At 37.6% G+C, this 25,690-nt stretch overlaps 13 non-coding genes across 13 annotated transcripts; 2 read left to right on the forward strand and 11 right to left on the reverse strand.

The window, feature by feature from the left end:
- Positions 1–668: 668 nt before the first annotated feature.
- On the reverse strand, positions 669–742 carry TRNAT-AGU (transfer RNA threonine (anticodon AGU)). The gene has a single exon. It is a non-coding gene; the product is annotated as a tRNA-Thr (tRNA).
- A 1,697-nt stretch (positions 743–2,439) lies between these two features.
- TRNAT-AGU (transfer RNA threonine (anticodon AGU)) lies at positions 2,440–2,513 on the reverse strand. The gene has a single exon. It is a non-coding gene; the product is annotated as a tRNA-Thr (tRNA).
- A 3,468-nt stretch (positions 2,514–5,981) lies between these two features.
- Positions 5,982–6,055, reverse strand: TRNAT-AGU (transfer RNA threonine (anticodon AGU)). Its single transcript has one exon. It is a non-coding gene; the product is annotated as a tRNA-Thr (tRNA).
- A 1,697-nt stretch (positions 6,056–7,752) lies between these two features.
- On the reverse strand, positions 7,753–7,826 carry TRNAT-AGU (transfer RNA threonine (anticodon AGU)). The gene has a single exon. It is a non-coding gene; the product is annotated as a tRNA-Thr (tRNA).
- A 556-nt stretch (positions 7,827–8,382) lies between these two features.
- TRNAS-ACU (transfer RNA serine (anticodon ACU)) lies at positions 8,383–8,464 on the forward strand. Its single transcript has one exon. It is a non-coding gene; the product is annotated as a tRNA-Ser (tRNA).
- A 1,059-nt stretch (positions 8,465–9,523) lies between these two features.
- Positions 9,524–9,597, reverse strand: TRNAT-AGU (transfer RNA threonine (anticodon AGU)). The gene has a single exon. It is a non-coding gene; the product is annotated as a tRNA-Thr (tRNA).
- A 1,697-nt stretch (positions 9,598–11,294) lies between these two features.
- On the reverse strand, positions 11,295–11,368 carry TRNAT-AGU (transfer RNA threonine (anticodon AGU)). The gene has a single exon. It is a non-coding gene; the product is annotated as a tRNA-Thr (tRNA).
- A 1,697-nt stretch (positions 11,369–13,065) lies between these two features.
- On the reverse strand, positions 13,066–13,139 carry TRNAT-AGU (transfer RNA threonine (anticodon AGU)). Its single transcript has one exon. It is a non-coding gene; the product is annotated as a tRNA-Thr (tRNA).
- Positions 13,140–15,466: 2,327 nt separating this feature from the next.
- TRNAS-ACU (transfer RNA serine (anticodon ACU)) lies at positions 15,467–15,548 on the forward strand. The gene has a single exon. It is a non-coding gene; the product is annotated as a tRNA-Ser (tRNA).
- A 1,059-nt stretch (positions 15,549–16,607) lies between these two features.
- TRNAT-AGU (transfer RNA threonine (anticodon AGU)) lies at positions 16,608–16,681 on the reverse strand. Its single transcript has one exon. It is a non-coding gene; the product is annotated as a tRNA-Thr (tRNA).
- Positions 16,682–18,378: 1,697 nt separating this feature from the next.
- On the reverse strand, positions 18,379–18,452 carry TRNAT-AGU (transfer RNA threonine (anticodon AGU)). The gene has a single exon. It is a non-coding gene; the product is annotated as a tRNA-Thr (tRNA).
- Positions 18,453–20,149: 1,697 nt separating this feature from the next.
- On the reverse strand, positions 20,150–20,223 carry TRNAT-AGU (transfer RNA threonine (anticodon AGU)). The gene has a single exon. It is a non-coding gene; the product is annotated as a tRNA-Thr (tRNA).
- A 1,697-nt stretch (positions 20,224–21,920) lies between these two features.
- On the reverse strand, positions 21,921–21,994 carry TRNAT-AGU (transfer RNA threonine (anticodon AGU)). The gene has a single exon. It is a non-coding gene; the product is annotated as a tRNA-Thr (tRNA).
- Between the last annotated feature and the right edge of the window lie 3,696 nt (positions 21,995–25,690).

Below are 25,690 nucleotides of genomic sequence, written 5' to 3' on the forward strand. Positions count from 1 at the left end.
CTTTGACCAACTAAGCCAAAGGACAAACAGGTGCGAAACATTAAAAAGCCTGCTTAGAGAGTTAAACAGCCCTAAACTGAGATAAAGAAGGAAAAGGACTGCTGGCATTCAAATTCAAGATTTTCCATTTACTAAATAGGCTCTTTGACAAACTAAGACAAAGGACAAACAGGTGTGATACATTAGAAAGCCTGCTTAGAGAGTTAAACAGCCCTAAACTGAGATAAAGAAGGAAGAGGACTGCTGGCATTCAAATTCAAGATTTTCTGTTTACTAAACAGGCTCTTTGACCAACTATGACAAAGGACAAACAGGTGTGATACATTAGCAAGCCTGCTTAGAGAGTTAAGAAGCCCCAAACTGACATAAAGAAAGAATAGCACTGCTGGCATTCAAATTCAAGATTTTCTGTTTACTAAACAGGCTCTTTGACCAACTAAGACAAAGGACATAAAGGTGAGATACATTGGATAAACGGATTAGAGATGCATAGAAAGGAGGCATTTCAAAACTAAATCAACTGGTTTTACATTGTCATGCTTGAAGCCATCTTTCTTCCTTTATATCTCTTAGATAGAAGAGATTTTTCATCTCACAATTGCACTATCAGTCGCAAGTGAAACACCTATTTTTAAGATAGGATGCTTCTTTGTGAGGAGATGAAAACAAGGCACTGCTGAGATTCGAACTCAGGATCTCCTGTTTACTAGACAGGCGCTTTAACCAACTAAGCCACAGCACCAGAAAATGGCATGCATTTGAAATCCAAGGAAGATTGAAGCACCAATCGAACATTCAACTGGTTAGCGCAGCAAAACAATATTGAGCTTGAGTTCCATTCCACATAGAGCAGAAACATGGAATAAGATTTCAATCTCAGTCATAACACTTAAGAAGCCAAGTAAATTTTGAAGAGCATTCATTTAAAAGACTGACAAATTTACAGAAGCTGTATCAAGGACAAAGGCTTTGAAGTTTTGCAATTGAATGAGCCATCTTTTAGCACAGCTGAAATTTGGGACTTGTTTTGCTTCCAAGTTATGACACAGAATAGACAGATTGAAGAAATGCCATGGCAAAACCAAAAGGAGGAAAAATTATGACTAATTGATATTAAAAACCTCAGCACTGGTTCATTTCTGATAGAGTTTTCCCCAAGCTAACTTCAAACAACAGGCACTGTAGTTGACGAGATAAGGCAACTCTGACAAAAGCCAACATACAATCTTCAGTGAAAAAACACTGACTGGTAAAAACCCTCTCAACATCTTCCCACCTAAACGCACAGGCGCTATGTAGACGAGGTGGACGAGTGGTTAAGGCGATGGACTGCTAATCCATTGTGCTCTGCATGCATGGGTTCGAATCCCATCCTCGTCGCATTAATCTGCTTCTTCTTTCGTGTTGAATGGTTTGGTTTTCATTTTTTACCCAAGCGGTGGACACTTCAAGCATGAAAGTTTACAATACTCCTGTGCTGCTATCAAACTTTGCAGAGTCAGATCTGTAAATCCACTGGTTTTAATTTGTAAAGCTTGATGCCATCCTATATTCTGTAAAGAAAATTATATCCTCTAATTCCTTTTAAAGTGTTTCAACAGCAGAGAATTTTTTTTCTCAATTGCACTATATTAGGGCTATGGGAAATTAATATTTGATGACAAGCAAGAGTAAAAGTCCTCTTTTTGGGGTAAAAACCCACAAAATGAGATGAAGAATAGAAAGCACTGCTGACATTCAAAATCAAGATTTTCCTTTTACTAAATAGGCTCTTTGAACAACTAAGCCAAAGGACAAACAGGTGCGAAACATTAAAAAGCCTGCTTAGAGAGTTAAACAGCCCTAAACTGAGATAAAGAAGGAAAAGGACTGCTGGCATTCAAATTCAAGATTTTCCATTTACTAAATAGGCTCTTTGACAAACTAAGACAAAGGACAAACAGGTGTGATACATTAGAAAGCCTGCTTAGAGAGTTAAACAGCCCTAAACTGAGATAAAGAAGGAAGAGGACTGCTGGCATTCAAATTCAAGATTTTCTGTTTACTAAACAGGCTCTTTGACCAACTATGACAAAGGACAAACAGGTGTGATACATTAGCAAGCCTGCTTAGAGAGTTAAGAAGCCCCAAACTGACATAAAGAAAGAATAGCACTGCTGGCATTCAAATTCAAGATTTTCTGTTTACTAAACAGGCTCTTTGACCAACTAAGACAAAGGACATAAAGGTGAGATACATTGGATAAACGGATTAGAGATGCATAGAAAGGAGGCATTTCAAAACTAAATCAACTGGTTTTACATTGTCATGCTTGAAGCCATCTTTCTTCCTTTATATCTCTTAGATAGAAGAGATTTTTCATCTCACAATTGCACTATCAGTCGCAAGTGAAACACCTATTTTTAAGATAGGATGCTTCTTTGTGAGGAGATGAAAACAAGGCACTGCTGAGATTCGAACTCAGGATCTCCTGTTTACTAGACAGGCGCTTTAACCAACTAAGCCACAGCACCAGAAAATGGCATGCATTTGAAATCCAAGGAAGATTGAAGCACCAATCGAACATTCAACTGGTTAGCGCAGCAAAACAATATTGAGCTTGAGTTCCATTCCACATAGAGCAGAAACATGGAATAAGATTTCAATCTCAGTCATAACACTTAAGAAGCCAAGTAAATTTTGAAGAGCATTCATTTAAAAGACTGACAAATTTACAGAAGCTGTATCAAGGACAAAGGCTTTGAAGTTTTGCAATTGAATGAGCCATCTTTTAGCACAGCTGAAATTTGGGACTTGTTTTGCTTCCAAGTTATGACACAGAATAGACAGATTGAAGAAATGCCATGGCAAAACCAAAAGGAGGAAAAATTATGACTAATTGATATTAAAAACCTCAGCACTGGTTCATTTCTGATAGAGTTTTCCCCAAGCTAACTTCAAACAACAGGCACTGTAGTTGACGAGATAAGGCAACTCTGACAAAAGCCAACATACAATCTTCAGTGAAAAAACACTGACTGGTAAAAACCCTCTCAACATCTTCCCACCTAAACGCACAGGCGCTATGTAGACGAGGTGGACGAGTGGTTAAGGCGATGGACTGCTAATCCATTGTGCTCTGCATGCATGGGTTCGAATCCCATCCTCGTCGCATTAATCTGCTTCTTCTTTCGTGTTGAATGGTTTGGTTTTCATTTTTTACCCAAGCGGTGGACACTTCAAGCATGAAAGTTTACAATACTCCTGTGCTGCTATCAAACTTTGCAGAGTCAGATCTGTAAATCCACTGGTTTTAATTTGTAAAGCTTGATGCCATCCTATATTCTGTAAAGAAAATTATATCCTCTAATTCCTTTTAAAGTGTTTCAACAGCAGAGAATTTTTTTTCTCAATTGCACTATATTAGGGCTATGGGAAATTAATATTTGATGACAAGCAAGAGTAAAAGTCCTCTTTTTGGGGTAAAAACCCACAAAATGAGATGAAGAATAGAAAGCACTGCTGACATTCAAAATCAAGATTTTCCTTTTACTAAATAGGCTCTTTGAACAACTAAGCCAAAGGACAAACAGGTGCGAAACATTAAAAAGCCTGCTTAGAGAGTTAAACAGCCCTAAACTGAGATAAAGAAGGAAAAGGACTGCTGGCATTCAAATTCAAGATTTTCCATTTACTAAATAGGCTCTTTGACAAACTAAGACAAAGGACAAACAGGTGTGATACATTAGAAAGCCTGCTTAGAGAGTTAAACAGCCCTAAACTGAGATAAAGAAGGAAGAGGACTGCTGGCATTCAAATTCAAGATTTTCTGTTTACTAAACAGGCTCTTTGACCAACTATGACAAAGGACAAACAGGTGTGATACATTAGCAAGCCTGCTTAGAGAGTTAAGAAGCCCCAAACTGACATAAAGAAAGAATAGCACTGCTGGCATTCAAATTCAAGATTTTCTGTTTACTAAACAGGCTCTTTGACCAACTAAGACAAAGGACATAAAGGTGAGATACATTGGATAAACGGATTAGAGATGCATAGAAAGGAGGCATTTCAAAACTAAATCAACTGGTTTTACATTGTCATGCTTGAAGCCATCTTTCTTCCTTTATATCTCTTAGATAGAAGAGATTTTTAATCTCACAATTGCACTATCAGTCGCAAGTGAAACACCTATTTTTAAGATAGGATGCTTCTTTGTGAGGAGATGAAAACAAGGCACTGCTGAGATTAGAACTCAGGATCTCCTGTTTACTAGACAGGCGCTTTAACCAACTAAGCCACAGCACCAGAAAATGGCATGCATTTGAAATCCAAGGAAGATTGAAGCACCAATCGAACATTCAACTGGTTAGCGCAGCAAAACAATATTGAGCTTGAGTTCCATTCCACATAGAGCAGAAACATGGAATAAGATTTCAATCTCAGTCATAACACTTAAGAAGCCAAGTAAATTTTGAAGAGCATTCATTTAAAAGACTGACAAATTTACAGAAGCTGTATCAAGGACAAAGGCTTTGAAGTTTTGCAATTGAATGAGCCATCTTTTAGCACAGCTGAAATTTGGGACTTGTTTTGCTTCCAAGTTATGACACAGAATAGACAGATTGAAGAAATGCCATGGCAAAACCAAAAGGAGGAAAAATTATGACTAATTGATATTAAAAACCTCAGCACTGGTTCATTTCTGATAGAGTTTTCCCCAAGCTAACTTCAAACAACAGGCACTGTAGTTGACGAGATAAGGCAACTCTGACAAAAGCCAACATACAATCTTCAGTGAAAAAACACTGACTGGTAAAAACCCTCTCAACATCTTCCCACCTAAACGCACAGGCGCTATGTAGACGAGGTGGACGAGTGGTTAAGGCGATGGACTGCTAATCCATTGTGCTCTGCATGCATGGGTTCGAATCCCATCCTCGTCGCATTTATCTGCTTCTTCTTTCGTGTTGAATGGTTTGGTTTTCATTTTTTACCCAAGCGGTGGACACTTCAAGCATGAAAGTTTACAATACTCCTGTGCTGCTATCAAACTTTGCAGAGTCAGATCTGTAAATCCACTGGTTTTAATTTGTAAAGCTTGATGCCATCCTATATTCTGTAAAGAAAATTATATCCTCTAATTCCTTTTAAAGTGTTTCAACAGCAGAGAATTTTTTTTCTCAATTGCACTATATTAGGGCTATGGGAAATTAATATTTGATGACAAGCAAGAGTAAAAGTCCTCTTTTTGGGGTAAAAACCCACAAAATGAGATGAAGAATAGAAAGCACTGCTGACATTCAAAATCAAGATTTTCCTTTTACTAAATAGGCTCTTTGAACAACTAAGCCAAAGGACAAACAGGTGCGAAACATTAAAAAGCCTGCTTAGAGAGTTAAACAGCCCTAAACTGAGATAAAGAAGGAAAAGGACTGCTGGCATTCAAATTCAAGATTTTCCATTTACTAAATAGGCTCTTTGACCAACTAAGACAAAGGACAAACAGGTGTGATACATTAGAAAGCCTGCTTAGAGAGTTAAACAGCCCTAAACTGAGATAAAGAAGGAAGAGGACTGCTGGCATTCAAATTCAAGATTTTCTGTTTACTAAACAGGCTCTTTGACCAACTATGACAAAGGACAAACAGGTGTGATACTTTAGAAAGCCTGCTTAGAGAGTTAAGAAGCCCCAAACTGACATAAAGAAAGAATAGCACTGCTGGCATTCAAATTCAAGATTTTCTGTTTACTAAACAGGCTCTTTGACCAACTAAGCCAAAGGACATAAAGGTGAGATACATTGGATAAACGGATTAGAGATGCATAGAAAGGAGGCATTTCAAAACTAAATCAACTGGTTTTACATTGTCATGCTTGAAGCCATCTTTCTTCCTTTATATCTCTTAGATAGAAGAGATTTTTAATCTCACAATTGCACTATCAGTCGCAAGTGAAACACCTATTTTTAAGATAGGATGCTTCTTTGTGAGGAGATGAAAACAAGGCACTGCTGAGATTCGAACTCAGGATCTCCTGTTTACTAGACAGGCGCTTTAACCAACTAAGCCACAGCACCAGAAAATGGCATGCATTTGAAATCCAAGGAAGATTGAAGCACCAATCGAACATTCAACTGGTTAGCGCAGCAAAACAATATTGAGCTTGAGTTCCATTCCACATAGAGCAGAAACATGGAATAAGATTTCAATCTCAGTCATAACACTTAAGAAGCCAAGTAAATTTTGAAGAGCATTCATTTAAAAGACTGACAAATTTACAGAAGCTGTATCGAGGACAAAGGCTTTGAAGTTTTGCAATTGAATGAGCCATCTTTTAGCACAGCTGAAATTTGGGACTTGTTTTGCTTCCAAGTTATGACACAGAATAGACAGATTGAAGAAATGCCATGGCAAAACCAAAAGGAGGAAAAATTATGACTAATTGATATTAAAAACCTCAGCACTGGTTCATTTCTGATAGAGTTTTCCCCAAGCTAACTTCAAACAACAGGCACTGTAGTTGACGAGATAAGGCAACTCTGACAAAAGCCAACATACAATCTTCAGTGAAAAAACACTGACTGGTAAAAACCCTCTCAACATCTTCCCACCTAAACGCACAGGTGCTATGTAGACGAGGTGGACGAGTGGTTAAGGCGATGGACTGCTAATCCATTGTGCTCTGCATGCATGGGTTCGAATCCCATCCTCGTCGCATTAATCTGCTTCTTCTTTCGTGTTGAATGGTTTGGTTTTCATTTTTAACCCAAGCGGTGGACACTTCAAGCATGAAAGTTTACAATACTCCTGTGCTGCTATCAAACTTTGCAGAGTCAGATCTGTAAATCCACTGGTTTTAATTTGTAAAGCTTGATGCCATCCTATATTCTGTAAAGAAAATTATATCCTCTAATTCCTTTTAAAGTGTTTCAACAGCAGAGAATTTTTTTTCTCAATTGCACTATATTAGGGCTATGGGAAATTAATATTTGATGACAAGCAAGAGTAAAAGTCCTCTTTTTGGGGTAAAAACCCACAAAATGAGATGAAGAATAGAAAGCACTGCTGACATTCAAAATCAAGATTTTCCTTTTACTAAATAGGCTCTTTGAACAACTAAGCCAAAGGACAAACAGGTGCGAAACATTAAAAAGCCTGCTTAGAGAGTTAAACAGTCCTAAACTGAGATAAAGAAGGAAAAGGACTGCTGGCATTCAAATTCAAGATTTTCCATTTACTAAATAGGCTCTTTGACCAACTAAGACAAAGGACAAACAGGTGTGATACATTAGAAAGCCTGCTTAGAGAGTTAAACAGCCCTAAACTGAGATAAAGAAGGAAGAGGACTGCTGGCATTCAAATTCAAGATTTTCTGTTTACTAAACAGGCTCTTTGACCAACTATGACAAAGGACAAACAGGTGTGATACTTTAGAAAGCCTGCTTAGAGAGTTAAGAAGCCCCAAACTGACATAAAGAAAGAATAGCACTGCTGGCATTCAAATTCAAGATTTTCTGTTTACTAAACAGGCTCTTTGACCAACTAAGACAAAGGACATAAAGGTGAGATACATTGGATAAACGGATTAGAGATGCATAGAAAGGAGGCATTTCAAAACTAAATCAACTGGTTTTACATTGTCATGCTTGAAGCCATCTTTCTTCCTTTATATCTCTTAGATAGAAGAGATTTTTAATCTCACAATTGCACTATCAGTCGCAAGTGAAACACCTATTTTTAAGATAGGATGCTTCTTTGTGAGGAGATGAAAACAAGGCACTGCTGAGATTCGAACTCAGGATCTCCTGTTTACTAGACAGGCGCTTTAACCAACTAAGCCACAGCACCAGAAAATGGCATGCATTTGAAATCCAAGGAAGATTGAAGCACCAATCGAACATTCAACTGGTTAGCGCAGCAAAACAATATTGAGCTTGAGTTCCATTCCACATAGAGCAGAAACATGGAATAAGATTTCAATCTCAGTCATAACACTTAAGAAGCCAAGTAAATTTTGAAGAGCATTCATTTAAAAGACTGACAAATTTACAGAAGCTGTATCGAGGACAAAGGCTTTGAAGTTTTGCAATTGAATGAGCCATCTTTTAGCACAGCTGAAATTTGGGACTTGTTTTGCTTCCAAGTTATGACACAGAATAGACAGATTGAAGAAATGCCATGGCAAAACCAAAAGGAGGAAAAATTATGACTAATTGATATTAAAAACCTCAGCACTGGTTCATTTCTGATAGAGTTTTCCCCAAGCTAACTTCAAACAACAGGCACTGTAGTTGACGAGATAAGGCAACTCTGACAAAAGCCAACATACAATCTTCAGTGAAAAAACACTGACTGGTAAAAACCCTCTCAACATCTTCCCACCTAAACGCACAGGCTCTATGTAGACGAGGTGGACGAGTGGTTAAGGTGATGGACTACTAATCCATTGTGCTCTGCATGCATGGGTTCGAATCCCATCCTAGTCACATTAATCTGCTTCTTCTTTCGTGTTGAATGGTTTGGTTTTGATTTTTAACCCAAGCGGTGGACACTTCAAGCATGAAAGTTTACAATGCACCTGTGCTGCTATCAAACTTTGCAGAGTCAGATCTGTAAATCCACTTGTTTTAATTTGTAAAGCTTGATGCCATCCTATATTCTGTAAAGAAAATTATATCCTCTAATTCCTTTTAAAGTGTTTCAACAGCAGAGAATTTTTTTTCTCAATTGCACTATATTAAGGCTATGGGAAATTAATATTTGATGACAAGCAAGAGTAAAAGTCCTCTTTTTGGGGTAAAAACCCACAAAATGAGATGAAGAATAGAAAGCACTGCTGACATTCAAAATCAAGATTTTCCTTTTACTAAATAGGCTCTTTGAACAACTAAGCCAAAGGACAAACAGGTGCGAAACATTAAAAAGCCTGCTTAGAGAGTTAAACAGCCCTAAACTGAGATAAAGAAGGAAAAGGACTGCTGGCATTCAAATTCAAGATTTTCCATTTACTAAATAGGCTCTTTGACCAACTAAGACAAAGGACAAACAGGTGTGATACATTAGAAAGCCTGCTTAGAGAGTTAAACAGCCCTAAACTGAGATAAAGAAGGAAGAGGACTGCTGGCATTCAAATTCAAGATTTTCTGTTTACTAAACAGGCTCTTTGACCAACTATGACAAAGGACAAACAGGTGTGATACTTTAGAAAGCCTGCTTAGAGAGTTAAGAAGCCCCAAACTGACATAAAGAAAGAATAGCACTGCTGGCATTCAAATTCAAGATTTTCTGTTTACTAAACAGGCTCTTTGACCAACTAAGTCAAAGGACATAAAGGTGAGATACATTGTATAAACGGATTAGAGATGCATAGAAAGGAGGCATTTCAAAACTAAATCAACTGGTTTTACATTGACATGCTTGAAGCCATCTTTCTTCCTTTATATCTCTTAGATAGAAGAGATTTTTAATCTCACAATTGCACTATCAGTCTCAAGGGAAACACCTATTTTTAAGATAGGATGCTTCTTTGTGAGGAGATGAAAACAAGGCACTGCTGAGATTCGAACTCAGGATCTCCTGTTTACTAGACAGGCGCTTTAACCAACTAAGCCACAGCACCAGAAAATGGCATGCATTTGAAATCCAAGGAAGATTGAAGCACCAATCGAACATTCAACTGGTTAGCGCAGCAAAACAATATTGAGCTTGAGTTCCATTCAACATAGAGCAGAAACATGGAATAAGATTTCAATCTCAGTCATAACACTTAAGAAGCCAAGTAAATTTTGAAGAGCATTCATTTAAAAGACTGACAAATTTACAGAAGCTGTATCAAGGACAAAGGCTTTGAAGTTTTGCAATTGAATGAGCCATCTTTTAGCACATCTGAAATTTGGGACTTGTTTTGCTTCCAAGTTATGACACAGAATAGACAGATTGAAGAAATGCCATGGCAAAACCAAAAGGAGGAAAAATTATGACTAATTGATATTAAAAACCTCAGCACTGGTTCATTTCTGATAGAGTTTTCCCCAAGCTAACTTCAAACAACAGGCACTGTAGTTGACGAGATAAGGCAACTCTGACAAAAGCCAACATACAATCTTCAGTGAAAAAACACTGACTGGTAAAAACCCTCTCAACATCTTCCCACCTAAACGCACAGGCGCTATGTAGACGAGGTGGACGAGTGGTTAAGGCGATGGACTGCTAATCCATTGTGCTCTGCATGCATGGGTTCGAATCCCATCCTCGTCGCATTAATCTGCTTCTTCTTTTGTGTTGAATGGTTTGGTTTTCATTTTTAACCCAAGCTGTGGACACTTCAAGCATGAAAGTTTACAATACTCCTGTGCTGCTATCAAACTTTGCAGAGTCAGATCTGTAAATCCACTGGTTTTAATTTGTAAAGCTTGATGCCATCCTATATTCTGTAAAGAAAATTATATCCTCTAATTCCTTTTAAAGTGTTTCAACAGCAGAGAATTTTTTTTCTCAATTGCACTATATTAGGGCTATGGGAAATTAATATTTGATGACAAGCAAGAGTAAAAGTCCTCTTTTTGGGGTAAAAACCCACAAAATGAGATGAAGAATAGAAAGCACTGCTGACATTCAAAATCAAGATTTTCCTTTTACTAAATAGGCTCTTTGAACAACTAAGCCAAAGGACAAACAGGTGCGAAACATTAAAAAGCCTGCTTAGAGAGTTAAACAGCCCTAAACTGAGATAAAGAAGGAAAAGGACTGCTGGCATTCAAATTCAAGATTTTCCATTTACTAAATAGGCTCTTTGACCAACTAAGACAAAGGACAAACAGGTGTGATACATTAGAAAGCCTGCTTAGAGAGTTAAACAGCCCTAAACTGAGATAAAGAAGGAAGATGACTGCTGGCATTCAAATTCAAGATTTTCTGTTTACTAAACAGGCTCTTTGACCAACTATGACAAAGGACAAACAGGTGTGATACTTTAGAAAGCCTGCTTAGAGAGTTAAGAAGCCCCAAACTGACATAAAGAAAGAATAGCACTGCTGGCATTCAAATTCAAGATTTTCTGTTTACTAAACAGGCTCTTTGACCAACTAAGTCAAAGGACATAAAGGTGAGATACATTGTATAAACGGATTAGAGATGCATAGAAAGGAGGCATTTCAAAACTAAATCAACTGGTTTTACATTGACATGCTTGAAGCCATCTTTCTTCCTTTATATCTCTTAGATAGAAGAGATTTTTAATCTCACAATTGCACTATCAGTCTCAAGGGAAACACCTATTTTTAAGATAGGATGCTTCTTTGTGAGGAGATGAAAACAAGGCACTGCTGAGATTCGAACTCAGGATCTCCTGTTTACTAGACAGGCGCTTTAACCAACTAAGCCACAGCACCAGAAAATGGCATGCATTTGAAATCCAAGGAAGATTGAAGCACCAATCGAACATTCAACTGGTTAGCGCAGCAAAACAATATTGAGCTTGAGTTCCATTCAACATAGAGCAGAAACATGGAATAAGATTTCAATCTCAGTCATAACACTTAAGAAGCCAAGTAAATTTTGAAGAGCATTCATTTAAAAGACTGACAAATTTACAGAAGCTGTATCAAGGACAAAGGCTTTGAAGTTTTGCAATTGAATGAGCCATCTTTTAGCACAGCTGAAATTTGGGACTTGTTTTGCTTCCAAGTTATGACACAGAATAGACAGATTGAAGAAATGCCATGGCAAAACCAAAAGGAGGAAAAATTATGACTAATTGATATTAAAAACCTCAGCACTGGTTCATTTCTGATAGAGTTTTCCCCAAGCTAACTTCAAACAACAGGCACTGTAGTTGACGAGATAAGGCAACTCTGACAAAAGCCAACATACAATCTTCAGTGAAAAAACACTGACTGGTAAAAACCCTCTCAACATCTTCCCACCTAAACGCACAGGCGCTATGTAGACGAGGTGGACGAGTGGTTAAGGCGATGGACTGCTAATCCATTGTGCTCTGCATGCATGGGTTTGAATCCCATCCTCGTCGCATTAATCTGCTTCTTCTTTTGTGTTGAATGGTTTGGTTTTCATTTTTAACCCAAGCTGTGGACACTTCAAGCATGAAAGTTTACAATACTCCTGTGCTGCTATCAAACTTTGCAGAGTCAGATCTGTAAATCCACTGGTTTTAATTTGTAAAGCTTGATGCCATCCTATATTCTGTAAAGAAAATTATATCCTCTAATTCCTTTTAAAGTGTTTCAACAGCAGAGAATTTTTTTTCTCAATTGCACTATATTAGGGCTATAGGAAATTAATATTTGATGACAAGCAAGAGTAAAAGTCCTCTTTTTGGGGTAAAAACCCACAAAATGAGATGAAGAATAGAAAGCACTGCTGACATTCAAAATCAAGATTTTCCTTTTACTAAATAGGCTCTTTGAACAACTAAGCCAAAGGACAAACAGGTGCGAAACATTAAAAAGCCTGCTTAGAGAGTTAAACAGCCCTAAACTGAGATAAAGAAGGAAAAGGACTGCTGGCATTCAAATTCAAGATTTTCCATTTACTAAATAGGCTCTTTGACCAACTAAGACAAAGGACAAACAGGTGTGATACATTAGAAAGCCTGCTTAGAGAGTTAAACAGCCCTAAACTGAGATAAAGAAGGAAGATGACTGCTGGCATTCAAATTCAAGATTTTCTGTTTACTAAACAGGCTCTTTGACCAACTATGACAAAGGACAAACAGGTGTGATACTTTAGAAAGCCTGCTTAGAGAGTTAAGAAGCCCCAAACTGACATAAAGAAAGAATAGCACTGCTGGCATTCAAATTCAAGATTTTCTGTTTACTAAACAGGCTCTTTGACCAACTAAGCCAAAGGACATAAAGGTGAGATACATTGGATAAACGGATTAGAGATGCATAGAAAGGAGGCATTTCAAAACTAAATCAACTGGTTTTACATTGTCATGCTTGAAGCCATCTTTCTTCCTTTATATCTCTTAGATAGAAGAGATTTTTAATCTCACAATTGCACTATCAGTCGCAAGTGAAACACCTATTTTTAAGATAGGATGCTTCTTTGTGAGGAGATGAAAACAAGGCACTGCTGAGATTCGAACTCAGGATCTCCTGTTTACTAGACAGGCGCTTTAACCAACTAAGCCACAGCACCAGAAAATGGCATGCATTTGAAATCCAAGGAAGATTGAAGCACCAATCGAACATTCAACTGGTTAGCGCAGCAAAACAATATTGAGCTTGAGTTCCATTCCACATAGAGCAGAAACATGGAATAAGATTTCAATCTCAGTCATAACACTTAAGAAGCCAAGTAAATTTTGAAGAGCATTCATTTAAAAGACTGACAAATTTACAGAAGCTGTATCGAGGACAAAGGCTTTGAAGTTTTGCAATTGAATGAGCCATCTTTTAGCACAGCTGAAATTTGGGACTTGTTTTGCTTCCAAGTTATGACACAGAATAGACAGATTGAAGAAATGCCATGGCAAAACCAAAAGGAGGAAAAATTATGACTAATTGATATTAAAAACCTCAGCACTGGTTCATTTCTGATAGAGTTTTCCCCAAGCTAACTTCAAACAACAGGCACTGTAGTTGACGAGATAAGGCAACTCTGACAAAAGCCAACATACAATCTTCAGTGAAAAAACACTGACTGGTAAAAACCCTCTCAACATCTTCCCACCTAAACGCACAGGTGCTATGTAGACGAGGTGGACGAGTGGTTAAGGCGATGGACTGCTAATCCATTGTGCTCTGCATGCATGGGTTCGAATCCCATCCTCGTCGCATTAATCTGCTTCTTCTTTCATGTTGAATGGTTTGGTTTTCATTTTTAACCCAAGCGGTGGACACTTCAAGCATGAAAGTTTACAATACTCCTGTGCTGCTATCAAACTTTGCAGAGTCAGATCTGTAAATCCACTGGTTTTAATTTGTAAAGCTTGATGCCATCCTATATTCTGTAAAGAAAATTATATCCTCTAATTCCTTTTAAAGTGTTTCAACAGCAGAGAATTTTTTTTCTCAATTGCACTATATTAGGGCTATGGGAAATTAATATTTGATGACAAGCAAGAGTAAAAGTCCTCTTTTTGGGGTAAAAACCCACAAAATGAGATGAAGAATAGAAAGCACTGCTGACATTCAAAATCAAGATTTTCCTTTTACTAAATAGGCTCTTTGAACAACTAAGCCAAAGGACAAACAGGTGCGAAACATTAAAAAGCCTGCTTAGAGAGTTAAACAGCCCTAAACTGAGATAAAGAAGGAAAAGGACTGCTGGCATTCAAATTCAAGATTTTCCATTTACTAAATAGGCTCTTTGACCAACTAAGACAAAGGACAAACAGGTGTGATACATTAGAAAGCCTGCTTAGAGAGTTAAACAGCCCTAAACTGAGATAAAGAAGGAAGAGGACTGCTGGCATTCAAATTCAAGATTTTCTGTTTACTAAACAGGCTCTTTGACCAACTATGACAAAGGACAAACAGGTGTGATACTTTAGAAAGCCTGCTTAGAGAGTTAAGAAGCCCCAAACTGACATAAAGAAAGAATAGCACTGCTGGCATTCAAATTCAAGATTTTCTGTTTACTAAACAGGCTCTTTGACCAACTAAGCCAAAGGACATAAAGGTGAGATACATTGGATAAACGGATTACAGATGCATAGAAAGGAGGCATTTCAAAACTAAATCAACTGGTTTTACATTGTCATGCTTGAAGCCATCTTTCTTCCTTTATATCTCTTAGATAGAAGAGATTTTTAATCTCACAATTGCACTATCAGTCGCAAGTGAAACACCTATTTTTAAGATAGGATGCTTCTTTGTGAGGAGATGAAAACAAGGCACTGCTGAGATTTGAACTCAGGATCTCCTGTTTACTAGACAGGCGCTTTAACCAACTAAGCCACAGCACCAGAAAATGGCATGCATTTGAAATCCAAGGAAGATTGAAGCACCAATCGAACATTCAACTGGTTAGCGCAGCAAAACAATATTGAGCTTGAGTTCCATTCCACATAGAGCAGAAACATGGAATAAGATTTCAATCTCAGTCATAACACTTAAGAAGCCAAGTAAATTTTGAAGAGCATTCATTTAAAAGACTGACAAATTTACAGAAGCTGTATCGAGGACAAAGGCTTTGAAGTTTTGCAATTGAATGAGCCATCTTTTAGCACAGCTGAAATTTGGGACTTGTTTTGCTTCCAAGTTATGACACAGAATAGACAGATTGAAGAAATGCCATGGCAAAACCAAAAGGAGGAAAAATTATGACTAATTGATATTAAAAACCTCAGCACTGGTTCATTTCTGATAGAGTTTTCCCCAAGCTAACTTCAAACAACAGGCACTGTAGTTGACGAGATAAGGCAACTCTGACAAAAGCCAACATACAATCTTCAGTGAAAAAACACTGACTGGTAAAAACCCTCTCAACATCTTCCCACCTAAACGCACAGGCTCTATGTAGACGAGGTGGACGAGTGGTTAAGGCGATGGACTACTAATCCATTGTGCTCTGCATGCATGGGTTCGAATCCCATCCTAGTCACATTAATCTGCTTCTTCTTTCGTGTTGAATGGTTTGGTTTTGATTTTTAACCCAAGCGGTGGACACTTCAAGCATGAAAGTTTACAATGCACCTGTGCTGCTATCAAACTTTGCAGAGTCAGATCTGTAAATCCACTGGTTTTAATTTGTAAAGCTTGATGCCATCCTATATTCTGTAAAGAAAATTATATCCTCTAATTCCTTTTAAAGTGTTTCAACAGCAGAGAATTTTTTTTCTCAATTGCACTATATTAAGGCTATGGGAAATTAATATTTGATGACAAGCAAGAGTAAAAGTCCTCTTTTTGGGGTAAAAACCCACAAAATGAGATGAAGAATAGAAAGCACTGCTGACATTCAAAATCAAGATTTTCCTTTTACTAAATAGGCTCTTTGAACAACTAAGCCAAAGGACAAACAGGTGCGAAACATTAAAAAGCCTGCTTAGAGAGTTAAACAGCCCTAAACTGAGATAAAGAAGGAAAAGGACTGCTGGCATTCAAATTCAAGATTTTCCATTTACTAAATAGGCTCTTTGACCAACTAAGACAAAGGACAAACAGGTGTGATACATTAGAAAGCCTGCTTAGAGAGTTAAACAGCCCTAAACTGAGATAAAGAAGGAAGAGGACTGCTGGCATTCAAATTCAAGATTTTCTGTTTACTAAACAGGCTCTTTGACCAACTATGACAAAGGACAAACAGGTGTGATACTTTAGAAAGCCTGCTTAGAGAGTTAAGAAGCCCCAAACTGACATAAAGAAAGAATAGCACTGCTGGCATTCAAATTCAAGATTTTCTGTTTACTAAACAGGCTCTTTGACCAACTAAGTCAAAGGACATAAAGGTGAGATACATTGTATAAACGGATTAGAGATGCATAGAAAGGAGGCATTTCAAAACTAAATCAACTGGTTTTACATTGACATGCTTGAAGCCATCTTTCTTCCTTTATATCTCTTAGATAGAAGAGATTTTTAATCTCACAATTGCACTATCAGTCTCAAGGGAAACACCTATTTTTAAGATAGGATGCTTCTTTGTGAGGAGATGAAAACAAGGCACTGCTGAGATTCGAACTCAGGATCTCCTGTTTACTAGACAGGCGCTTTAACCAACTAAGCCACAGCACCAGAAAATGGCATGCATTTGAAATCCAAGGAAGATTGAAGCACCAATCGAACATTCAACTGGTTAGCGCAGCAAAACAATATTGAGCTTGAGTTCCATTCAACATAGAGCAGAAACATGGAATAAGATTTCAATCTCAGTCATAACACTTAAGAAGCCAAGTAAATTTTGAAGAGCATTCATTTAAAAGACTGACAAATTTACAGAAGCTGTATCAAGGACAAAGGCTTTGAAGTTTTGCAATTGAATGAGCCATCTTTTAGCACAGCTGAAATTTGGGACTTGTTTTGCTTCCAAGTTATGACACAGAATAGACAGATTGAAGAAATGCCATGGCAAAACCAAAAGGAGGAAAAATTATGACTAATTGATATTAAAAACCTCAGCACTGGTTCATTTCTGATAGAGTTTTCCCCAAGCTAACTTCAAACAACAGGCACTGTAGTTGACGAGATAAGGCAACTCTGACAAAAGCCAACATACAATCTTCAGTGAAAAAACACTGACTGGTAAAAACCCTCTCAACATCTTCCCACCTAAACGCACAGGCACTATGTAGACGAGGTGGACGAGTGGTTAAGGCGATGGACTGCTAATCCATTGTGCTCTGCATGCATGGGTTCGAATCCCATCCTCGTCGCATTAATCTGCTTCTTCTTTTGTGTTGAATGTTTTGGTTTTCATTTTTAACCCAAGCTGTGGACACTTCAAGCATGAAAGTTTACAATACTCCTGTGCTGCTATCAAACTTTGCAGAGTCAGATCTGTAAATCCACTGGTTTTAATTTGTAAAGCTTGATGCCATCCTATATTCTGTAAAGAAAATTATATCCTCTAATTCCTTTTAAAGTGTTTCAACAGCAGAGAATTTTTTTTCTCAATTGCACTATATTAGGGCTATGGGAAATTAATATTTGATGACAAGCAAGAGTAAAAGTCCTCTTTTTGGGGTAAAAACCCACAAAATGAGATGAAGAATAGAAAGCACTGCTGACATTCAAAATCAAGATTTTCCTTTTACTAAATAGGCTCTTTGAACAACTAAGCCAAAGGACAAACAGGTGCGAAACATTAAAAAGCCTGCTTAGAGAGTTAAACAGCCCTAAACTGAGATAAAGAAGGAAAAGGACTGCTGGCATTCAAATTCAAGATTTTCCATTTACTAAATAGGCTCTTTGACCAACTAAGACAAAGGACAAACAGGTGTGATACATTAGAAAGCCTGCTTAGAGAGTTAAACAGCCCTAAACTGAGATAAAGAAGGAAGATGACTGCTGGCATTCAAATTCAAGATTTTCTGTTTACTAAACAGGCTCTTTGACCAACTATGACAAAGGACAAACAGGTGTGATACTTTAGAAAGCCTGCTTAGAGAGTTAAGAAGCCCCAAACTGACATAAAGAAAGAATAGCACTGCTGGCATTCAAATTCAAGATTTTCTGTTTACTAAACAGGCTCTTTGACCAACTAAGCCAAAGGACATAAAGGTGAGATACATTGGATAAACGGATTAGAGATGCATAGAAAGGAGGCATTTCAAAACTAAATCAACTGGTTTTACATTGTCATGCTTGAAGCCATCTTTCTTCCTTTATATCTCTTAGATAGAAGAGATTTTTAATCTCACAATTGCACTATCAGTCGCAAGTGAAACACCTATTTTTAAGATAGGATGCTTCTTTGTGAGGAGATGAAAACAAGGCACTGCTGAGATTCGAACTCAGGATCTCCTGTTTACTAGACAGGCGCTTTAACCAACTAAGCCACAGCACCAGAAAATGGCATGCATTTGAAATCCAAGGAAGATTGAAGCACCAATCGAACATTCAACTGGTTAGCGCAGCAAAACAATATTGAGCTTGAGTTCCATTCCACATAGAGCAGAAACATGGAATAAGATTTCAATCTCAGTCATAACACTTAAGAAGCCAAGTAAATTTTGAAGAGCATTCATTTAAAAGACTGACAAATTTACAGAAGCTGTATCGAGGACAAAGGCTTTGAAGTTTTGCAATTGAATGAGCCATCTTTTAGCACAGCTGAAATTTGGGACTTGTTTTGCTTCCAAGTTATGACACAGAATAGACAGATTGAAGAAATGCCATGGCAAAACCAAAAGGAGGAAAAATTATGACTAATTGATATTAAAAACCTCAGCACTGGTTCATTTCTGATAGAGTTTTCCCCAAGCTAACTTCAAACAACAGGCACTGTAGTTGACGAGATAAGGCAACTCTGACAAAAGCCAACATACAATCTTCAGTGAAAAAACACTGACTGGTAAAAACCCTCTCAACATCTTCCCACCTAAACGCACAGGTGCTATGTAGACGAGGTGGACGAGTGGTTAAGGCGATGGACTGCTAATCCATTGTGCTCTGCATGCATGGGTTCGAATCCCATCCTCGTCGCATTAATCTGCTTCTTCTTTTGTGTTGAATGGTTTGGTTTTCATTTTTAACCCAAGCTGTGGACACTTCAAGCATGAAAGTTTACAATGCACCTGTGCTGCTATCAAACTTTGCAGAGTCAGATCTGTAAATCCACTGGTTTTAATTTGTAAAGCTTGATGCCATCCTATATTCTGTAAAGAAAATTATATCCTCTAATTCCTTTTAAAGTGTTTCAACAGCAGAGAATTTTTTTTCTCAATTGCACTATATTAAGGCTATGGGAAATTAATATTTGATGACAAGCAAGAGTAAAAGTCCTCTTTTTGGGGTAAAAACCCACAAAATGAGATGAAGAATAGAAAGCACTGCTGACATTCAAAATCAAGATTTTCCTTTTACTAAATAGGCTCTTTGAACAACTAAGCCAAAGGACAAACAGGTGCGAAACATTAAAAAGCCTGCTTAGAGAGTTAAACAGCCCTAAACTGAGATAAAGAAGGAAAAGGACTGCTGGCATTCAAATTCAAGATTTTCCATTTACTAAATAGGCTCTTTGACCAACTAAGACAAAGGACAAACAGGTGTGATACATTAGAAAGCCTGCTTAGAGAGTTAAACAGCCCTAAACTGAGATAAAGAAGGAAGAGGACTGCTGGCATTCAAATTCAAGATTTTCTGTTTACTAAACAGGCTCTTTGACCAACTATGACAAAGGACAAACAGGTGTGATACTTTAGAAAGCCTGCTTAGAGAGTTAAGAAGCCCCAAACTGACATAAAGAAAGAATAGCACTGCTGGCATTCAAATTCAAGATTTTCTGTTTACTAAACAGGCTCTTTGACCAACTAAGTCAAAGGACATAAAGGTGAGATACATTGTATAAACGGATTAGAGATGCATAGAAAGGAGGCATTTCAAAACTAAATCAACTGGTTTTACATTGACATGCTTGAAGCCATCTTTCTTCCTTTATATCTCTTAGATAGAAGAGATTTTTAATCTCACAATTGCACTATCAGTCTCAAGGGAAACACCTATTTTTAAGATAGGATGCTTCTTTGTGAGGAGATGAAAACAAGGCACTGCTGAGATTCGAACTCAGGATCTCCTGTTTACTAGACAGGCGCTTTAACCAACTAAGCCACAGCACCAGAAAATGGCATGCATTTGAAATCCAAGGAAGATTGAAGCACCAATCGAACATTCAACTGGTTAGCGCAGCAAAACAATATTGAGCTTGAGTTCCATTCAACATAGAGCAGAAACATGGAATAAGATTTCAATCTCAGTCATAACACTTAAGAAGCCAAGTAAATTTTGAAGAGCATTCATTTAAAAGACTGACAAATTTACAGAAGCTGTATCAAGGACAAAGGCTTTGAAGTTTTGCAATTGAATGAGCCATCTTTTAGCACAGCTGAAATTTGGGACTTGTTTTGCTTCCAAGTTATGACACAGAATAGACAGATTGAAGAAATGCCATGGCAAAACCAAAAGGAGGAAAAATTATGACTAATTGATATTAAAAACCTCAGCACTGGTTCATTTCTGATAGAGTTTTCCCCAAGCTAACTTCAAACAACAGGCACTGTAGTTGACGAGATAAGGCAACTCTGACAAAAGCCAACATACAATCTTCAGTGAAAAAACACTGACTGGTAAAAACCCTCTCAACATCTTCCCACCTAAACGCACAGGCACTATGTAGACGAGGTGGACGAGTGGTTAAGGCGATGGACTGCTAATCCATTGTGCTCTGCATGCATGGGTTCGAATCCCATCCTCGTCGCATTAATCTGCTTCTTCTTTTGTGTTGAATGGTTTGGTTTTCATTTTTAACCCAAGCTGTGGACACTTCAAGCATGAAAGTTTACAATACTCCTGTGCTGCTATCAAACTTTGCAGAGTCAGATCTGTAAATCCACTGGTTTTAATTTGTAAAGCTTGATGCCATCCTATATTCTGTAAAGAAAATTATATCCTCTAATTCCTTTTAAAGTGTTTCAACAGCAGAGAATTTTTTTTCTCAATTGCACTATATTAGGGCTATGGGAAATTAATATTTGATGACAAGCAAGAGTAAAAGTCCTCTTTTTGGGGTAAAAACCCACAAAATGAGATGAAGAATAGAAAGCACTGCTGACATTCAAAATCAAGATTTTCCTTTTACTAAATAGGCTCTTTGAACAACTAAGCCAAAGGACAAACAGGTGCGAAACATTAAAAAGCCTGCTTAGAGAGTTAAACAGCCCTAAACTGAGATAAAGAAGGAAAAGGACTGCTGGCATTCAAATTCAAGATTTTCCATTTACTAAATAGGCTCTTTGACCAACTAAGACAAAGGACAAACAGGTGTGATACATTAGAAAGCCTGCTTAGAGAGTTAAACAGCCCTAAACTGAGATAAAGAAGGAAGATGACTGCTGGCATTCAAATTCAAGATTTTCTGTTTACTAAACAGGCTCTTTGACCAACTATGACAAAGGACAAACAGGTGTGATACTTTAGAAAGCCTGCTTAGAGAGTTAAGAAGCCCCAAACTGACATAAAGAAAGAATAGCACTGCTGGCATTCAAATTCAAGATTTTCTGTTTACTAAACAGGCTCTTTGACCAACTAAGCCAAAGGACATAAAGGTGAGATACATTGGATAAACGGATTAGAGATGCATAGAAAGGAGGCATTTCAAAACTAAATCAACTGGTTTTACATTGTCATGCTTGAAGCCATCTTTCTTCCTTTATATCTCTTAGATAGAAGAGATTTTTAATCTCACAATTGCACTATCAGTCGCAAGTGAAACACCTATTTTTAAGATAGGATGCTTCTTTGTGAGGAGATGAAAACAAGGCACTGCTGAGATTCGAACTCAGGATCTCCTGTTTACTAGACAGGCGCTTTAACCAACTAAGCCACAGCACCAGAAAATGGCATGCATTTGAAATCCAAGGAAGATTGAAGCACCAATCGAACATTCAACTGGTTAGCGCAGCAAAACAATATTGAGCTTGAGTTCCATTCCACATAGAGCAGAAACATGGAATAAGATTTCAATCTCAGTCATAACACTTAAGAAGCCAAGTAAATTTTGAAGAGCATTCATTTAAAAGACTGACAAATTTACAGAAGCTGTATCGAGGACAAAGGCTTTGAAGTTTTGCAATTGAATGAGCCATCTTTTAGCACAGCTGAAATTTGGGACTTGTTTTGCTTCCAAGTTATGACACAGAATAGACAGATTGAAGAAATGCCATGGCAAAACCAAAAGGAGGAAAAATTATGACTAATTGATATTAAAAACCTCAGCACTGGTTCATTTCTGATAGAGTTTTCCCCAAGCTAACTTCAAACAACAGGCACTGTAGTTGACGAGATAAGGCAACTCTGACAAAAGCCAACATACAATCTTCAGTGAAAAAACACTGACTGGTAAAAACCCTCTCAACATCTTCCCACCTAAACGCACAGGTGCTATGTAGACGAGGTGGACGAGTGGTTAAGGCGATGGACTGCTAATCCATTGTGCTCTGCATGCATGGGTTCGAATCCCATCCTCGTCGCATTAATCTGCTTCTTCTTTCATGTTGAATGGTTTGGTTTTCATTTTTAACCCAAGCGGTGGACACTTCAAGCATGAAAGTTTACAATACTCCTGTGCTGCTATCAAACTTTGCAGAGTCAGATCTGTAAATCCACTGGTTTTAATTTGTAAAGCTTGATGCCATCCTATATTCTGTAAAGAAAATTATATCCTCTAATTCCTTTTAAAGTGTTTCAACAGCAGAGAATTTTTTTTCTCAATTGCACTATATTAGGGCTATGGGAAATTAATATTTGATGACAAGCAAGAGTAAAAGTCCTCTTTTTGGGGTAAAAACCCACAAAATGAGATGAAGAATAGAAAGCACTGCTGACATTCAAAATCAAGATTTTCCTTTTACTAAATAGGCTCTTTGAACAACTAAGCCAAAGGACAAACAGGTGCGAAACATTAAAAAGCCTGCTTAGAGAGTTAAACAGCCCTAAACTGAGATAAAGAAGGAAAAGGACTGCTGGCATTCAAATTCAAGATTTTCCATTTACTAAATAGGCTCTTTGACCAACTAAGACAAAGGACAAACAGGTGTGATACATTAGAAAGCCTGCTTAGAGAGTTAAACAGCCCTAAACTGAGATAAAGAAGGAAGAGGACTGCTGGCATTCAAATTCAAGATTTTCTGTTTACTAAACAGGCTCTTTGACCAACTATGACAAAGGACAAACAGGTGTGATACTTTAGAAAGCCTGCTTAGAGAGTTAAGAAGCCCCAAACTGACATAAAGAAAGAATAGCACTGCTGGCATTCAAATTCAAGATTTTCTGTTTACTAAACAGGCTCTTTGACCAACTAAGCCAAAGGACATAAAGGTGAGATACATTGGATAAACGGATTACAGATGCATAGAAAGGAGGCATTTCAAAACTAAATCAACTGGTTTTACATTGTCATGCTTGAAGCCATCTTTCTTCCTTTATATCTCTTAGATAGAAGAGATTTTTAATCTCACAATTGCACTATCAGTCGCAAGTGAAACACCTATTTTTAAGATAGGATGCTTCTTTGTGAGGAGATGAAAACAAGGCACTGCTGAGATTTGAACTCAGGATCTCCTGTTTACTAGACAGGCGCTTTAACCAACTAAGCCACAGCACCAGAAAATGGCATGCATTTGAAATCCAAGGAAGATTGAAGCACCAATCGAACATTCAACTGGTTAGCGCAGCAAAACAATATTGAGCTTGAGTTCCATTCCACATAGAGCAGAAACATGGAATAAGATTTCAATCTCAGTCATAACACTTAAGAAGCCAAGTAAATTTTGAAGAGCATTCATTTAAAAGACTGACAAATTTACAGAAGCTGTATCGAGGACAAAGGCTTTGAAGTTTTGCAATTGAATGAGCCATCTTTTAGCACAGCTGAAATTTGGGACTTGTTTTGCTTCCAAGTTATGACACAGAATAGACAGATTGAAGAAATGCCATGGCAAAACCAAAAGGAGGAAAAATTATGACTAATTGATATTAAAAACCTCAGCACTGGTTCATTTCTGATAGAGTTTTCCCCAAGCTAACTTCAAACAACAGGCACTGTAGTTGACGAGATAAGGCAACTCTGACAAAAGCCAACATACAATCTTCAGTGAAAAAACACTGACTGGTAAAAACCCTCTCAACATCTTCCCACCTAAACGCACGTGCGCTATGTAGAAGAGGTGGCCGAGTGGTTAAGGTGATGGACTGCTAATCCATTGTGCTCTGCATGCATGGGTTCGAATCCCATCCTCGTCGGATTAATCTGCTTCTTCTTTCGTTTTGAATGGTTTGGTTTTCATTTTTAACCCAAGCGGTGGACACTTCAAGCATGAAAGTCTACAATACTCCTGTGCTGCTATCAAACTTTGCAGAGTCAGATCTGTAAATCCACTGGTTTTAATTTGTAAAGCTTGATGCCATCCTATATTCTGTAAAGAAAATTATATCCTCTAATTCCTTTTAAAGTGTTTCAACAGCAGAGAATTTTTTTTCTCAATTGCACTATATTAGGGCTGTGGGAAATTAATATTTGATGACAAACAAGAGTAAAAGTCCTCTTTTTGGGGTAAAAACCCACAAAATGAGATGAAGAATAGAAAGCACTGCTGACATTCAAAATCAAGATTTTCCTTTTACTAAATAGGCTCTTTGACCAACTAAGCCAAAGGACAAACAGGTGCGAAACATTAAAAAGCCTGCTTAGAGAGTTAAACAGCCCTAAACTGAGATAAAGAAGGAAAAGGACTGCTGGCATTCAAATTCAAGATTTTCCATTTACTAAATAGGCTCTTTGACCAACTAAGACAAAGGACAAACAGGTGTGATACATTAGAAAGCCTGCTTAGAGAGTTAAACAGCCCTAAACTGAGATAAAGAAGGAAGAGGACTGCTGGCATTCAAATTCAAGATTTTCTGTTTACTAAACAGGCTCTTTGACCAACTAAGACAAAGGACAAACAGGTGTGATACATTAGAAAGCCTGCTTAGAGAGTTAAGAAGCCCCAAACTGACATAAAGAAAGAATAGCACTGCTGGCATTCAAATTCAAGATTTTCTGTTTACTAAACAGGCTCTTTGACCAACTAAGCCAAAGGACATAAAGGTGAGATACATTGGATATATGGATTAGAGATGCATAGAAAGGAGGCATTTCAAAACTAAATCAACTGGTTTTACATTGTCATGCTTGAAGCCATCTTTCTTCCTTTATATCTCTTAGATAGAAGAGATTTTTAATCTCACAATTGCACTATCAGTCACAAGTGAAACACCTATTTTTAAAATAGGAAGCTTCTTTGTGAGGAGATGAAAACAAGGCACTGCTGAGATTCGAACTCAGGATCTCCTGTTTACTAGACAGGAACTTTAACCAACTAAGCCACAGCACCAGAAAATGGCATGCTTTTGAAATCCAAGGAAGATTGAAGCACCAATCGAACATTCAACTGATTAGCGCAGCAAAACAATATTGAGCTTGAGTTCCATTCCACGTAGAGCAGAAACATGGAATAAGATTTCAATCTCAGTCATAACACTTAAGAA

The sequence above is a fragment of the Dendrobates tinctorius genome, unplaced genomic scaffold, assembly GCF_039654945.1.
Source record: "Dendrobates tinctorius isolate UK_male_01 unplaced genomic scaffold, ASM3965494v1 ptg000254l, whole genome shotgun sequence".
Taxonomy (NCBI): domain Eukaryota; kingdom Metazoa; phylum Chordata; class Amphibia; order Anura; family Dendrobatidae; genus Dendrobates; species Dendrobates tinctorius.